This window comes from Myotis daubentonii, chromosome 5 (genome assembly GCF_963259705.1).
Source record: "Myotis daubentonii chromosome 5, mMyoDau2.1, whole genome shotgun sequence".
Classification (NCBI taxonomy): Eukaryota; Metazoa; Chordata; class Mammalia; order Chiroptera; family Vespertilionidae; genus Myotis; species Myotis daubentonii.
The window spans coordinates 21,459,659-21,476,378 of NC_081844.1; the positions used below are offsets into that span (position 1 = coordinate 21,459,659).

At 45.0% G+C, this 16,720-nt stretch overlaps 1 protein-coding gene across 1 annotated transcript in view; it reads left to right on the forward strand.

Annotated features, from left to right (window-relative positions):
• Positions 1 to 2,083: 2,083 nt before the first annotated feature.
• Positions 2,084 to 16,720, forward strand: part of BRD4 (bromodomain containing 4) — a 90,417-nt gene continuing 75,780 nt past the window's right edge. The window contains exon 1 of the mRNA XM_059696465.1: positions 2,084 to 2,312. The gene's annotated coding sequence lies outside the window, so the exon portion shown is untranslated. The remainder of the gene's footprint in view (positions 2,313 to 16,720) is intronic.

Below are 16,720 nucleotides of genomic sequence, written 5' to 3' on the forward strand. Positions count from 1 at the left end.
CTTCCTATTCTTTTTTCCATCTCCAACTATTTTCTGCAAATTGCCCAGCATGCAAAGTTAGGAGCCAAAAGATATTCACCAGTTTCAATATGCTGTAAAAAAGAATTAGAAGGGCCGAAACCAGTTTGGCTCAGTGGATAGAGCATCAGCCTGTGGACTGAAAGGTCCCAGGTTTGATTCCGGTCAAGGGCATGTACCTGGGTTGCGGGCACATCCCCAGTAGGAGATGTGCAGGAGGCAGCTGATCGATGTTTCTAGCTCTCTATCTCTCTCCCTTCCTCTCTGTAAAAAATCAATAAAAATATATTAAAAAAAAAAAAGAATTAGAAGGAAGCTTACTAATGAACCAGTTACTATTACTGCCATTATTTTTTTACTTTTAATAATCTGTTATCTCATACTTTGTTAAAATCAAGGGTAAAATTAAGTCTTTACTTTGTTCAGGACTCATCAGTGATTTACGACTGCCCTTGGTGAAGAGTGAGCAAACACCATGATAGGGACAAAACTACTGACTACAGCCCTGGCCGGTTTGGCTCAGTGGATAGAGCGTCGGCCTGCGGACTGAAGGGTCCCAGGTTCGATTCCCGCCAAGGGCATGTACCTTGGTTGCAGGCACATCCCCAGTGGGGGGTGTGCAGGAGGCGGCTGATCAATGTTTCTAACTCTCTATTCCTCTCCCTTCCTCTCTGTAAAATCAATAAAATATATTTAAAAAAACAACTATTGACTACTATTCTCATATATCAATATATTTTGAAAAAAGGGGGAATCAAAAAAATTTTAATTACCTATATTTTTTTAGAATAATTTGAGTCTGCTATTTTTATTATTATTATTTTAAAGTATGTTTTTATTGATTTCAGAGAGGAAGGGAGAAAGAGAGAAACATCAATGATGAGAGAGAATCATTGACTGGTTGCCTCCTGCATGCCCCCTACTGGGGATCGAGCCTCCAACCCAGGCACGTGCTCTTGATGGGAATCGAACCTGGGACCCGACCGTTCACAGGCCGGTGCTCTACCCATTGAGCCAAACCAGCTAGGGCGGGTCTGCTATTTTTAAAAGTTTGGGACTAAAAAATGCCAAAAGTAAAGGTGAGAGCGAAGGGGGAAAGGAGGTTATGTTTCCCCTTTGAAAATTTTCATAGAATCATTTTAAGCTGCAAGCGACCTAAGTAAACCTAATGTCATTTTCTTTTTAAATATATTTTTATTGATTTCGGAGAAGAAGGGAGGAGGAGAGAAACGTCAATGCCGAGAATCACTGATCGGCTGCCTCCGGCACGCCCCTTCTGGGGATGGAGCCTGAAACACTGGCGTGTGCCCTGACCAGGGACCCATCGGTGACGCTCAACCACTGAGAACACCGCTGGGCAAACCTCTGGCCACTTCCTGGAGCGGAGTCTTCAGGACAAGGCGGAGGCCAGCGGGGACCACTGGAGGGAGTGCCCCAGGCCCGCGGTTCAGCATCGCTGCAGCCTGTTGACGGCCTCAGCTCTCCCTCACCCCAGTGCAGGCGCCCCTGTCGCAGCAGCTCGCTCGCCCTAGGGCGCAGCACCCCCACACTTCTCCTACACCCTTCAGATTCCGCGTCGGGGGGGGAGGCTTGTCAACATTGGTCGCTCCTCGGCCTCTGCCATCAGCCTTTCAGATTTCCCATCACCGGCCTTCCTCTTTGAGGGTCGATCATCAGAACCCTCCTCCATTTCGGACGCCTACCTCTGCCTTCAGATCTTCCCCCAGAACGCGGCCTCCGGCCTCCCCACGGTCCCTTCCCTCGGTCTGCACGGGGTGTGAGGAACTTCTCCCCTCGGTCTGCAAGGTCTCCTCCGCCTCCTCCCTCGGTCTTCGGGGCCCCTCCCTCAGCCTGTGGAGCCCCGGCCTCCACGTGAAGAGTCCCCTCGCGCGGCCTGCGGGGTTCCCCTGCCCCGCACGCCCGCCCGCCTCGCGCACTTACCTCGCGGCCGCGGGCTCTCCCGAGCTCGCACGCTCCGGCGCGATCTCAGGGGCGCGCACGCCGGGCGGCGGCGACGCCGGGCCGCGCGCACAGCGTGCACGGTGACGTCAGTGCGCTGGCGGCGGCGGCGGCGGCGGCGGCGGCGGCAGTGGCGGCTCCAGGGCTGTTTGTTCTGCTCTCCCGCAGCCGAGGTGCCGAAGCAGTGGCTGCGACGGTGGCGGCTGCCGGCGGTGCTCGCCGGCGAGCGGGGCCTGTGAGCGCGGTGGAGCGACGGGCGGGCCCCGGCGCCGCATAGCAGCTCCAGGAGGAGGCTGCGGCGGCCGGTGGGGGCGGCGTGCGGCCTAGCGTTTCAGGTGAGGACCAGTGCCCTTCGGGGCGACGGAAGACTCAGGGCGGCCAGCGAGGGCTCTCAGCGCCGCCCGCGTCACCTGCATTGCGTAATGGGGCCGGTGCGCCAGTTCCGACGCCATCGGCGCGAGGGTAGGGAGGCCGGGGCGACGCGGGCTCGGGCCTGCGGGCCTCCCGCGTCCCCGCGCCGCCCGCTCGCGCCGGGGTCGCCTGCGCCGTTGGCGTCGGGGCGTCGGCCGCTTGCTCGCCCGCCCCGTCCTGGGCGCCGACGCCCCCGGGGTCGGGCCGGTCAGCGGGGCGGGGGCGCCTGTGGGGGGCGCGTGCGCCGCGGCGGGGCGGGCGGCCGGGGGAGGGGGGGCGGGCCGAGGCGCTCAGCACTTCCTGTCGCCGCCATTTTGTCAAGTGAGGAGGAGGAGGAGGAGGAAGCGGCCGCTGCGGGGCCAGCGGCGCGCCCGGCCCGGGTAAGTCCGGGCCCGGCGAGGTGGCCGCGGCGCCGCCGCCGTCCCCGGAGCGGCCTTGGCCTCAGCCCGACCGCTCACGTGGGTCGGGCCCGGCGCGCTCTTGGCCCACCTCGGCGCCTTGGTCCTTCCGCCTGGGCTGGGGCAACGCGCCCCCGCCCCCATTTCCTCACCTTCCCGAGTGTCCTCGGAGCTCTGCGGAGAACGCGGCCGTTCCCTCCCGGGAGGAGGCTGCCGCTGCACTCCGCCTGGGGGCGAGCCGGCTCTCTCCCCCCGACTACTCCCAGCCTGGCAGCCCCTTGCTGGGCGCTTTGTTTTGCTGGGTCGGTGCTCGCTTGGCGTCCTTGCCACTGCCCCGTCTATCTGCGGTGTTATGCGGGGTGATGGGTTGGAGTTGGGATGGGATGGAGTTGGGATTCAGCGAAATAAAAATGACCGCCCCCCCCCCCCGGAAATAGCACAGCTTTACCCAGCTGAGACGCCCCCAAAGCCTGGCCTTGGACGGAGATGGGAAACCCCACTTTGGTGTAGTGGATAGTGTTCGGGCCGGTGGATGAGTCATGTGCTTTTGCTGAGTGGCTGGCTGACTTCCCTTTTACGCAAGACCACGCACTGTTTTTTGAAGTGTTTTTATGTAGTTGTTTACTCATTTGATGTTTCATGCAACCTGCTGGGGTTTATATTCTTGGTCCTTGGGTTCATTTTTACCTGTGTGTTGGATGCAAGAGGGGACCTCTTGCAGTCCGTGCCTAATGAGACTTGAAGTGTCTTTGCTTACCTTTGAGAGGGCTGTAGGTGTCCGAGTTGACAAAAACCAAGTCTCAGTGTACTTCTAAGCCAGTGGCTCTTTGGTGCTATAATACAGTTGGAGATTTTCATGAATGAGGCTGTCAAGTTCCTTAAATTGTGAGCCCTTGGAATATGTAGTCCTTAGAATTTGTAAAACAAGCGATACTTAACAGGATTTATGAATGTGCTTTCAATTTCAAGGTTTTAGATGGCACAGTTTTACGACCTTGCCAGTAATTTAATAAAACATTCGTTTCGTTTTAATTTGGATGGAGATTATCTTCCAGCAAGGCATTGTAGATAACCAACTCCTCCCCAAAAGCTTCAACCTGGGGCAGGTAAAACTCTCAGATGGTTTCAGCTTACCAAGTCGAGAAGGAAAAGTCTGGTCAGAAACAAAATGCATCCCCTTATTACCCACCATATCCCCTATCTTGGTAGGAAACAGTATCTAAGGACTATGTCTCCAAAAGTTATCTTTTTGAGCCAGTTGTGATCTTTGTACTAATTTGCACTTCTGCTTTTGGTGTTGGTGGATATTTTCGTGTTACACAAATCGGATTATTGAATGAATGCCTTCTCTTTTTTTCTATTTTTCGTATTTTTTAAAAAATTAAATTAACTTTAGAGAGAAGGAGAAAGAAACATCCATCAGTTGCCTCCCTAATGCACCCGACTAGGAAGACTAGGAATCGAACCGGAAACCTGGGTATGTGCCCTTCGCTGGGAATCGAACCTGCCACCTTTGGGTGGACAGTATGTGGGGATTCCTTGCTGATGATGACAGTTAACTCATAAAGCATGAGTTTATGCTCTGGCTTCAACCAACAGCCACACTGGCCTCGCTTTTTCTTTTTTCTTTTTTTTTGTATATTCAACGTTTTAGATAATCTTTATTTCTCATTGGTGCTTTTTAATGGTTTCTTTTTTTTTTTTAATTGCTTAAAGTATTACAAAGGGTATTACATATGTATCCATTTTATCCCCCCGCCCTAGACAGTCCCCTAGCCTCCCCTATCACCCAGTGTCTTATGTCCATTGGTTATGCTTATATGCATGCATACAAGTCCTTTAGTTGATCTCTTACCCCCCTACCTCCTGCCCCCCAACCCTCCCCGGCCTTCCCGCTGCAGTTTGACAATCTGTTTGAGGCAGCTCTGCCTCTGTATCTATTATTTAATGGTTTCTTTGTTATCTATATATTTTTTGTTAATTCCCACCTGAGGATATTTTTCCATTGAATTTTAGAGAGAGTGGAAGGGAGGGGGAGAGACAGAGAGAGAAACTTTGATGTGAGAGAGATACATCGGTTGTTTGCCTACTGTATGCTCCCTTGACCTCAATCAAACCCAGGAAACTTGTCCATTGGCCAGTGCTCCATCCACTGAGCCAAACCAGCTAGGGATCTTGGTTATTTTTTATACTTATTATTTCTTTGTTTAAATTATCACTGAGTTCAAGCATTCTTCTCTAAAGTTCCTGGAGTATCCATATAACCATTGTTTTGAATGCTTTACCTGGTAGATTACTTGCCTCCATTTCATTTAGTTCTTTGCTGGGGTCCAACCCCAGCAGGTCTAGGGGTCCCCAAAGGTATGGACCGAGTCTGCGAAGAAGGAATGACACGGAGACAGCGTTCAGTTGATCAGCAGCCTTGCCAGGATCTCTAGCCACAATCTCCAGCCAAGTTCTGGTTAGGATCTCCAGCCAGGTTCTGTGTCCATGTTCTCTTGCTAGGTTCTCCAGCCAGGTTCCATCGCCAGGTTCTGTAGCCGGGTTCTTCAGCCAGGTTCTCCAGGTTCTCCAGCCAGGTTCTGTAGCCATGTTCCCTCGCTAGGTTTTCCAGCCAGGTTCAGTCACCAGGTTCTAGTCAGGTTCTCTTGCCATGTTCTAGCCATGTTCTGTAGCCAGGTTCTGTCCAGGATCTTTTGCCATATTCTGTTTCTAGGTTCTGTGTCTAGGTTTTGTCGCTTTTTCTTAATTTAAAGTAAAAACCGTTTGGTGCCTAAGTAACTTGAAGAACTGGGCTGTTAAATCTTCGAACAGTCCACTGTCACTGTCTGTCACAATTATGTGCATGTAAAATGTTTCAGTTTTTGATACTAAATAACTTTGTGAAGTAGATTTTCTGTGTGTTGCCTTTATGTGGTAAAAGTATAAAAAGAAAGGCTTGTTATTGAAAATTGCTAACGTTAGTGGACATTCTCATTTGCACAGTGAGGATTGTGGGGATTCCTTGCTGATGACATTTAACTCATAAGGCATGCGTTTATGCTCTGGCTGGTGTTCTCTGTGGTTAGAGTGTTGTCCCATGTCAATTCCTGGTCAGGACACGAGTGTGAGACAACCAGTGGATTTTGTCTTTTACATCAATGTTTCTCTCTGTCTCCCTCTCCCATTCTTTGGCTCTAGAATCAATAAAAAGGCATATCCTTGGGTGTGGATTTAAAAAAAGGCATGAGTCTAAAAATAAAATTTGTCCTAAATTATTTTCTTTTTACTGGACTGTTAAGTTCCATGAAGACAGGGTTTTGTTTGCTTCGCTTTGTCTCTTTTTATTCTGTATTGTAGCCTTAATTCCTATAAGAGCACCTAAAATATTCTTTGAGTGAATAAACTGAAGAGATAATTGAGCAAGAATTTGGGATGTCCACAATACCAACTGCAAATAATTCCTTTTATGTTAATAAAATATTGTTAACAGGGGACATAATTGGTCAGTAGGACTTACAAGGAATGTGAATTTTAACTAAGATAACATTAAGATCTCTAAAAATTGCAGTAAACTTATTAGTAGTCCAGGCAATGTGGCATGCAGTATTTCTGTGCACTGTCTACTGTATATTTCCTACTTAGCAGTTTGAAATGTGGTGAGTGTTTTTAGGCTGTGGTTCAACTCTGACCTGAGAAAAGTGTCTTAAGAGAGTGTTAAATCGTGCCTAATAATAAACAGGTATGGGTAGCATTTCTTAATGTGAATCTCATATTGTCAATAAAAACTTGATTAAAAAAAAGATTGAGTACTTCCTTTGTGAAATTCTCATTTCATGTGTATGTGATTGGCTAATCCATATCAACAATTAGTTCCTGAGCTCTTACTATGCACAAGGGAAGACAAAAAGATATTTGCTCATGACTTGTTTGGTACATATATTCTTTATTAATGTATTCATCCCCAAAGTATTTATTGAATATAAACTATGTATTATGACAGCTTTACTTGGACATAATTTACACATGATACAGTTCACCAATTTAAAATGTACAATTCAGCCCTGGCCAGTGGGGCATCGTTCCTTGTACCCTAAGGTCACAAGCAGGAGAGAACCAATCAATGTGTCTCTCTGATTGATGACCCTCCCTCTCTCCCTCCCTCCCTCTCTCTCTCTTCCTCTCTGAAAATCAGCAATAATAAAAACATTTAAAGTGTACAATCCAGTGTTTGCCTATTCTGTATATTTCAGGAATTATGTAACTTTTTGTGTCTAGCTGCTTTTATAGTACATGGTATAATGTTTTCAGGGTTTGTACTGTAGTATGAATCAGTACTTTGTTCCTTTTATAACTGAATGCTCTTCCATTATATGGATATGCTACATTTTATCCCTTCATCAGTTGATAGATATTTGGGTTTTGGCTATTATGAATAATGCTATCAGTGTTCATGTGCAAGTTTTTGTGTGGACATATGTAGTAATTTATCTTGGGTAGATGCCTAGGCGTGGAATTGCTGGGTTATAGTAACCAACTTTTTGAGCCTACACAGTAACTTTTTAACGGCATTGATTTTCTAGTGCTTTTACAGAGGGTTTAAAAGAAAAGCTTAATGGGATATGGTATGGCCACTTAAAAGAATGAGGAAATGAAAGTGCAAGGATGTCAGCATGTTGACATGTAGTACAGTCTGGGTAGTTTGATTAAATTATACTTTGTTTTTTAAATTATACATTGTTGGAGAACAGTTTGAAATCCTAATAAGGCACAGAAAACAGTTTGAAAGATGTACCCCAAATGTGTACTACTGTTGTTATAAAGGGAGATTTTAGAAATATTTAATTTTTTCCTCCAGTCTAAACAGGCCTTAAGTTATTAAATTTGATTTTAAAAACCTGCATCTATATAACCCAGCATAAATCATGGATGTATTCTTTTCTAAAGAAATTGCTAACCGGTTTGGCTCAGTGGATAGAGCGTTGGCCTGCGGACTGAAAGGTCCCAGGTTTGATTCCGGTCAAGGGCATGTACCTTGGTTGCAGGCACATCCCAAGTAGAAGTTGTGCAGGAGGCAGCTGATCGATGTTTCTCTCTCATCAGTGTTTCTAACTCTCTATCCCTCTCCCTTCCTCTCTGTAAAAAATCAATAAAATATATTTAAAAAAAAAAAAGAGAAATATAGTTAGAGCAAAGCAACCATCTGTCTCATTCAACCCTGAAGGGATAGACTTGGTTGGTCCACATTTGAAAATCAGATTGTAAGGTTTTGTTTTTTCTTCTGTTAATATGTTTGCTTGTCTTTTATTGATTGCAAAGAGGGGAGAGGAAGAGAGAGATAGAAACATCAATGATGAGAGAGAATCATTGATTGGCTGCCTCCTGCACATGCCCTACTGGGAATTGAGCCCACAACCCAGGCATGTGCCCTGACAGGGGGAATCAAACTGTGACCTCCTGGTTCATGGGTCAGTGCTCAACCACTGAGCCACACTGGCTGGTCTGTAAGGGTTTTTTCTTTAAAAACAAAAGTAGCGTGATCATTTTAAAGAATTTGGAAAACAGAATATTAGGATGGTGCTAAATGTGAAAAAAATATCTCTTAAATCTATTTTTCTAGTCTTTCTACATGAGTAACAAAATTGGATTGTACTCTTTAACTTTTCAAAAAAAAAATTACATTTTGAACATTTCCAAAATGCTATGTTTCAGTTGTTTGCCTAAGCCCTGGCTGGAATGGTTTAGTGGTTAGAGTATTGGCCCTCACACCAAAGGGTCTCAGGTTCAGTTCCTGGACAAGAGGAGTGCAGGTTTGATTTCCAGTGAGTGTGGGAGGCAACCAATCGATGTGTCTCTCTCACATCCATGTTTCTCTCTGACCCTTCCTCCCTCCCTTCTACTCCCTGTAAAAATTAATTGGGGGGGGGGGGGATCCTTGGATAAGGATTAACAAAAAGAAAACAAAGATAAATGGTTGTCTAATCTAACATGAAATACTGTAGTTTAATTATGCTATTTTTAAGTTTTCTCTTTTTTCATGTCTAGGGGGAATTGCTAGACCAAAAGGGTGTGCATTTTTGAAAACGATACAAATTAGTTTTCTAGAAAAGTTCCATGAATTTCCTTTTTTTTCTTTCACAGCTTAGCACAGTGTCTTGTTTATAAGGGTGAGGTTTTTAACATTATCCCCCCACAAATAGCAATTGTGTGAAAACAAAATGTTGTCTTGAGTTCGTTCTGAGAAGCAGAAGTGTCTCAGATCTTGCTCTGTGACCTTTCTACTCTCTTCTGCCCAGAGCTGGACTTTGTTTCCTGAATTCCTGACCCTAAACTAGCAGTCCAGTGTTATCTGAATGCTCTGGAGAGAGTGACTGGGAGGGCTTGAATGGCCTCTTGGTGTCCCATCCTATCTCATTTTCTTCTGACCTGCTCTAACCAGTGTGGCACAGTTAGACCCCATTTTGAATCCTGGCCCTGCTGTCCGCTCTGTGACCTTTACACTGTCCCTTAACCTTCCCCAAACTCCATTTACGAATCTTTTAGCTGAGGGTAAAATGAGTCAGTGCCCTGTCAAGATTAGCTCCTTGCTTGCTGTCATTGACCATAGCCAAAATTGAAATGAGATTAGGTACCGGGTAAGAGAGCCAAACTGATGAGGGCTAGGAAAGTGCACTAGGTGACACCAGGATCGGCCAGGTGCCTTTCTCAATGGAGGAGGGGGTTAAGGTTGTTTTTAAGTGAGAATTTGTTTTTATCTGATAGATTAAAAGTGGTGATAATGGGATTGGTGAAAAAGTGGCAACTCTGGGGGCTTCCACCCAGGGGATCCTGGCTGAAGAGTTTGGAGAAATGATCCAGCAAGGGAAGGTGGTTCAGTGTATCCTCAGGCCTAAACTGTAAACTTGTCTTTTTCATTAAAGCCTGGTTATCTGGACAAAGGCAATGGCCAGGTTGCCAGAAATTGCTGATAAACTGAGGTTTTTTCCAGCATCTCTTCATACCTTCCCTGCCTTCTTTGGCCCTGATTTGAATTGTGTTGACATCTGGCTTTGGTGAAAAGATTCTGGTTTCCTGGAAGATTTGTCACAAGTCAGGACCTCCCTAGAAGGGGGACAAGATAGCTGGATATGCCAGGGAAATAGAGTTCCTGGCTGGAAGGCTGAGATCCAGCTAATGGACTTTGGGCCTATTGACCAGAAGAACCAGTTCATGCCATTCACCATTTCTAGGTGCTGTTAGGATCCAGTTCCATGTGGAATGCCTTTTGTGTTAAACCCAATTGGAGAACATATTTCTTTAAGAGATGTGTCAACTCTGAGTATTTAACTGCCAATTAAGAGTACTCAAATGCATATGCCATTTCTTTTGTTGTTGTTGTTCATGCTAGGTATAGGCCAGGGGTGGGCAACCCCTGGCACGCCTGCCAAACATATCATGCCAGTAACTTTTGCTGGCACGCGAAACCCTCTCTTATAATCTTCCATTTACAATTTTTTAAATTGTTTCATTGCTTAAAGTATTACAAAGAGTATTATATATGTCTCCTTCCCCCCCCCCCCTTGACCTTCCCCTAGCCTCCCATACCCCCCCGTGTCTTGTGTCCATTGGTTATGCTTATATGCATGCATACAAGTCCTTCGGTTGACCTCTTCCCCCCCCCCCCCCAATTTTTTTCTTAATGTCGACTTTTTTATTTTTCAGATAAATTCAGTGTAGGTGCATCTTAGATAAATAAATAATTTTACATAACAAGTTATCTTAAAGACCATAGACATGGATTGATGAGAGAGGGGAAGAGCAATTTCTATGCCTCTGCCTTAACTCTCCCTGCCTTCCTAGATCCGACCAGTGTTTGGTTTCATCCACATACGCTTGTGAATCTTTGTTCTCAGTGATGAATTTTGTTAAGTCTCATAATAGGAGTAGCCTGACGGATGAAAGTAGTAGCTCATGCATATCTCTGAAGGTCACGAAATAAAAACCTGATGTAAAGTCTCTGTAATCAGTGATGCAGCAGCAAAAGTCCCACTGATAATATCAAACAGAGTCATAAAGTTTTCTGTCGGATTATCAGTGTACATGTATATATTAAAAAATAAATGTATTTTTCATCATCATACTGTTTTGTCGCTCGAATGAGTTTTATTATTTCTTCAAGGTTCTTCACATACGTACACCTTAAGAGATATCAAGTAGGCGTAACATGTTCTCAAAAAATTAGGGTTGGTACGCAGAAGAATTTTGAGTCAGAGATTTTGCTGGTTTGGGCATGCACTCACAAAAAGGTTGCCTATCCCTGCTATAGGCTATTCTGTGATCTTTTCCTTGACAGTGTTGGCCTCTTCTCCCAACGTAGAAAATTCCAGGACTTTGGGCTGTGTTAGCAGGGTTGGTTGGGATTGGGTGGAACTGTGTACCAGAGAGGGAGAACTATGGAGTCTACTGTCAGGTTCCAGTCCCAGCCGGACTCCCTTCTGGCCTTGACCTCAGGCAAATTACATAATTCCTAAACATGCCTCATTATTTGTAAAATGGGTTCTGGTGGGGGTAGGGGGTGGTGTCTCATATTTTTATTGTGTTCAGATTGGGAGAATAAGGAGGAGCCTCTATTATATTCTGGTGGGGGATAGGGAGTGCTTGCTTTGCTCTGCCTGAATAGCCTTGAGAAAAGCTATCCAGGCCCCATTTTGCCTGTGGTCATCTTGGTCTTGTCCACTTACAGCTGAAACTTCTTGTTTGTTTCTAGTTGCAGTTATGTCCACAGACATTGGCACATTGTGAAGCAGTGCCAGGGGAGACTTGGGCTTGCGATTGTGCAATTTCCAGAAACAGGAATTAGTAATTCCTGCGTCCTTGTGGGTGGCTAATGTCCCCAGTTGTCTTACCCCAGGCAATGACACATACATGCCTGTGGGTGAATTGGCATTTGAGATTTTGTTTTGTGTAAAAGAAAAGGAAGAGTGAGATAAATTTGTGATTTTACACTTGGAACACTTTCCACTGTGTTTGAGGAAACCCATATTTCCTGGGAGCAGATTGTTATTGTGAGTGTTGAAATGGGAGAACTGCATGGAGTATGGAACCTGCCAGCACAGGTTGGGGGGGGCGGGGGCGGTGCTGGGCTGTAGGAAAGAGTACACCATGCCTGTCTTGGACCAGTTGTATACCCTCCCAAGCCTCAGTTTTCCATATGTGAAATGGAATAATAGATTTTGGCTCTAGGAACTTTGACCAGCATCTAGATTTTAAGAGAAAGTAATTCTTGTTTTATTATATATTTTTCAAACTGTGGGTAATGGAATGAATTAAGTAAATATAACATTCATTTTTAATATATACATGTACACTGATAATTCATTGCAGAATGAATTAAGTATTGTGTAAGGAAAAAAAAAGAAAAGGGTGTCAGCCACTCAAGGGTATTTTATAAAAACTTATTTCATTTATTGTGTACATGATAAAATGTGTTTCTTACTGTGGGTCATGTCAGAACAGTGTGAAATAACATGGTGTTAGATACTACTCATTGGTAACTGGTTACCTTGATTTCTCCCCCCTTTTTGGCCATTTTGCAATCTGTTCACTTGCTGTCCGAGTAGAGTATATGGGGCGTTATCCAAGGCCTCCCTTGAGATAAACTTAACCGTGCAGGTGTTCGGACATTAAGTAGTTGCTAGCGAAGAGACTGCTCTAAGCAAGCCGGACCGAGGGTAGGCATTATCATCTGACCTTATACAGTGGGGCCTTGTCTTACGAGTTTAATTCGTTCCAAGACTGAGCTTGTTAAGGAGCTCGTTAACTCAAATTACTCTGTCAACTCAATGCAAAAAATCTGGCTGAGAGACAGCTGGTATCTCAAAAAACTCATTAGTCGGGACACTCGTAAGTTTAGGCCCCACTGTATTAATATAGTTAAGACTGCTGGAGGAATTACGTCACACAAGAATATGCAGTTGCAAATCACACCTCATTACTCACAAGGTTCCTGGTGCCCTGGACTCAGACTTAACGGGGTCCCCGGGAAGAGTGGCGTCTTCTAAGGGCAGCGGCGGATCCCTCTTTGGGTGGCTGGCGGTTTGGTTGGGTCAAGTCAGAGGGAGGAGAGCGACCAAAGTCTGGCGATCAAAGGTTCGGCCATTCTTCTGCCCCCCAGCGTGGAGCGTGGACCAAGAAGGTGATCGATGGCTGAAGTTGGGGACCCGTTTTTAAGCCTGTTCTGACCCATGGCAGTCCAGGTGGCTATCAGTAACATACGTCATCACACAAGTGTTAATCAGAGTACAAGCTGGTTATCAATCACAGTGTCACTCAGAAGGTGTCTATCAGGTTTACATATGTCATTCCTAAGGGTAGCATTCAGCTATGGTCTTATCTATATGGTGCAGCTAGGGCTTGGCCAGAGTGGTCATTCCCTGTGCTCTTTAATATTTCACAAAAATAATTTTTCTACATTTCCTATAACACTCTTTATTTTCTATTGCTATAACATTATAACACTCTCTACTTATTTCCTGTCATCACTATTACTATGACACTTGCCCAAGGGTGACCCTCCTGGATATGCTTTCTAGTAGCAGGTGAACTGCATTGATCTTTGTTTTCTTCCTTGTACCCACTGCTTGCTAGAAGCTCTGTAGGGAGGGGGAGTGGTGTGAAGTTTAGGAGTCATGTAGTGGTGAAGATGGTCAGTAGTTTGCAACAGGCAAAACAAGTATATGTGCTTGTGCGTGTGTGTAAGGCAAGCTACTTGTCCTGTAGATACACTGTCCTACCAACTTTTAAATTAAGATGTTAATTCTTTTAGGAAATGGTTGTATTGGATAGGTCTCTCTGGTATAAATATAACAAAACTAGTTACAACAAGAGGAAATTTGTTGGCTGATTTGTCAAGAAGTTTGGAGTGGGGCCCAGGCACAGCTGAATCCAGGGGCTGTAACAGGGACATCAGAGCTTCTTCTCGCTCTGGTATCCTGACCTCAGGGCCAAGAGTGAGTCTTCCCCAGAGGTGCTTTCTGATGGCAGGAGACTCTGGCTCAGATCATTGCCCATCCCTGACCATATGCAGGATGGAATGCCGAACCACCTTGCCTTAAACATGGCACTTGTAGCCTATCTCTGCCCCCCACTTGTTCACCTCAGGTAGTAGCTCCAGCAGTATATTGGTTATTATTATGAGACATGCTAGGTGGGATTTTTTTTGTTAAACCATCTGTCTTTTATGCCAGAAGTAGAGTGTACTCCTTAAAGCAAGAAATTTTGGATGGATGAAAGGCAAGTTATTTTTTTCATACTGAGGTGATAAACCAGAATTAGTTGAAAAAGAAAAGGGTAGCCTGGCCGGTGTGGCTGAGTTGGTTGAGTGTCTTCACATGCACCAAGAGGTCACTGGTTCGATTCCCTGGTGGTGGGGTTGATCTCTGGTAGAGAGGGTGTGCAGGAGGCAGCCCAGCTGATCGATGTTTCTCATCAATGTTTCTCTCTCTCCCTCTCCCTTCCTCTCTCTAAAATCAATTTTTAAAAAACCACACACTACAGAGAGTAAAAAGATACACTTTAAAGAAAAAAGAAAAGGGGGAAGTGAATATATATGGTTAAGGATGTATGTATAGAATCCTATGGTAGAGAAATAAATGAAAGACAGTTTATCTTACCAGGTCCCACGTACAGAGGGACCTGCTGTGGGGGCTCTGGGAGGAGTCACAACAAGTCTGAAGAGTCTCTTGGGTGGGTGAGAGGGCTTGGGCCACCAGTGAAAGGACCCGGTTTGGCCAGAAAAACTGCCCTCGGGAAACAAAAAAAAGATGGGCGGGGAACTTCAGGCCGTAAAAGGCCCACAAAATCATTTGGTTTGGCCCTGCCAAGGCATTAGGGTTGAGTTAATTAAATGTTTGAACAAATATAGCAGGCTAATTTTTAAGTTGATAATTTTATTTGGCCCTTGAATGATATAAATATCCAAATGGCCCTTGGCAGAAAAAAGGTTCCTCACCCCTGGCTTAGACCATCAGGGAAGCATAGGGCAAGACTATGATAAGAGACCAGGTAGATAAATTTCAGTAGACATTTACATGAATGAAATTGTAACGAAGAACGTTTCAGTAGGCTGGATTCATCTTTGTCCATGTCTGCAAAAACTGTTGTCGTTTACTAAGCTGTTTCTGTACTTGAGTTCTTGTAGTCTGCTGCTTGGCATTCCTCTAGTTTGTTATGGGGTGTGGCCACAACATTAGTAACAAAGAAACAGAATTTCCAGAGGATGAGGCCCAGATATCAGGATTTTTTAAAGATTCCCAGGTGATTCTAATGTGCAGCCAAGGTTGAGAACCACTGCTCTAGTATTACTGAAAACTACTCAGATTTCCTTAATCAAAAACAAGTGTTAAGCATTGCTAGAGCAATAATTTTTCTACAGTTCTTGTTGGCTTTATTTAGTCCTTTAAGGGGCTCAAATAATCGAGAGTCCTGTGGCCAAGGACAAAACTAGCCCTGTTTCTCACTAGAGCATCAGTTCTTAATTTGAGGGGAGTCTGAGGTCTCTTTGAGGATGTGATGGATGCTGTGGATTCTTTCTCCAGAAAAATGTGTATGTGTGAATATTAAATAATATTTGGGGGTGGGGGGGTTAGAATCCTAAAGCCCACCCAACGAGTATGTACTACAACGAATTAACTAGGGTTTGTTGTTGTTTTTGTTTTGTTTTGAGAATGAGAAGTGTCTTATGTTAATTAAAAGGCTCTTGATAGTTTTGGTCGAGTGGTTCAGTTGGTTGGAGCATCGTCTAGTAAACCAAATAGTTGCAGAGTTGATTCCCAGTAGGGGCACATACCTAGGTTGCGGGTTCTATCCCCGGTTGGGGCACATACAGGAGGCAGTACATCGATGTTTCTCTCTCCCCCTCTCCCTCTTTCCCTTCCTCTCTCTCTAAAAACCGATAAAAACATATCCTTGGGTGAGGATTTTAAAAAGTAATAAAAATAAAAGGTTCTTGATGATTTTGAAGACTTTCCTTTTTGCATGCAGCCTGATTTGTCAGATGTTTGCAAATTTATGAAGCAGAAACAACATGGAGCACCCATTTTGGTTTTTCTTATAAAAATCCTCCAGAGGTTTTTACTGAGTCCTCAACTCAAGTAACCCGTCTGCCCATAGTGGTACAAACCTGCCCAGGGCTCCTGTGTACCCCTTTCTCAGCTTGTTCTCTTTCCTGGGTATAAGGAATGTCAGAATATGCCAGAAAAGGCCTGTGGTGGCTGCAGATGAAAGATTTGTGTTCTGGGACTCTTCACTGAAGCTGCCACTGTTCCTAAAACTGTCTCCAGGATTTGTTGTCAGCCTACTGCAGGGGTGGGCAAACTTTTTGACTTGAGGGCCACAATGGGTTCTTAAACTGGACCGGAGGGCCGGAACAAAAGGATGGATGGAGTGTTTGTGTGAACTAATATAAATTCAAAGTAAACATCTGCACTAATAAAAGAGAAATGCCGGGAGCTGGTCCATCCTTGCTGTTTCAAGGGACCTGGCATATATGGCATATGGTTCTTAATATGTTTGCTCACCTTCTTGGCGCTGTGTTTTAACCAAGGTCACCTCTCCGAGAAAGGTTGGTTGTTTCCCCACGTAGGAATTTTTCCCTGAAGTCAGGGAGGGGATGCCTCTCCTAGAAAGGTTGTTTCCCCAGGTAGGAATTTTTCCCTGAAGTCAGGGAGGGGATGAAACTCCTTAACTTAAGTGCCAGGCGGGTACTTAATCACTACAAACAATCATGCTTAAGCTACATAATCTTTACTCCCTGGAATGGAGATAAGAAACGCCCTAACCTTTGTAATAGAGATTGATAGGATTGAATCAACTGGTATAAATACAGATGTAACAAGACAGCAAGAGACAGAACTTCAGACACAGAACAGAACTCAGAACACAGAACTTAGAACACAGGGCTTGGAAGACAGGACCAA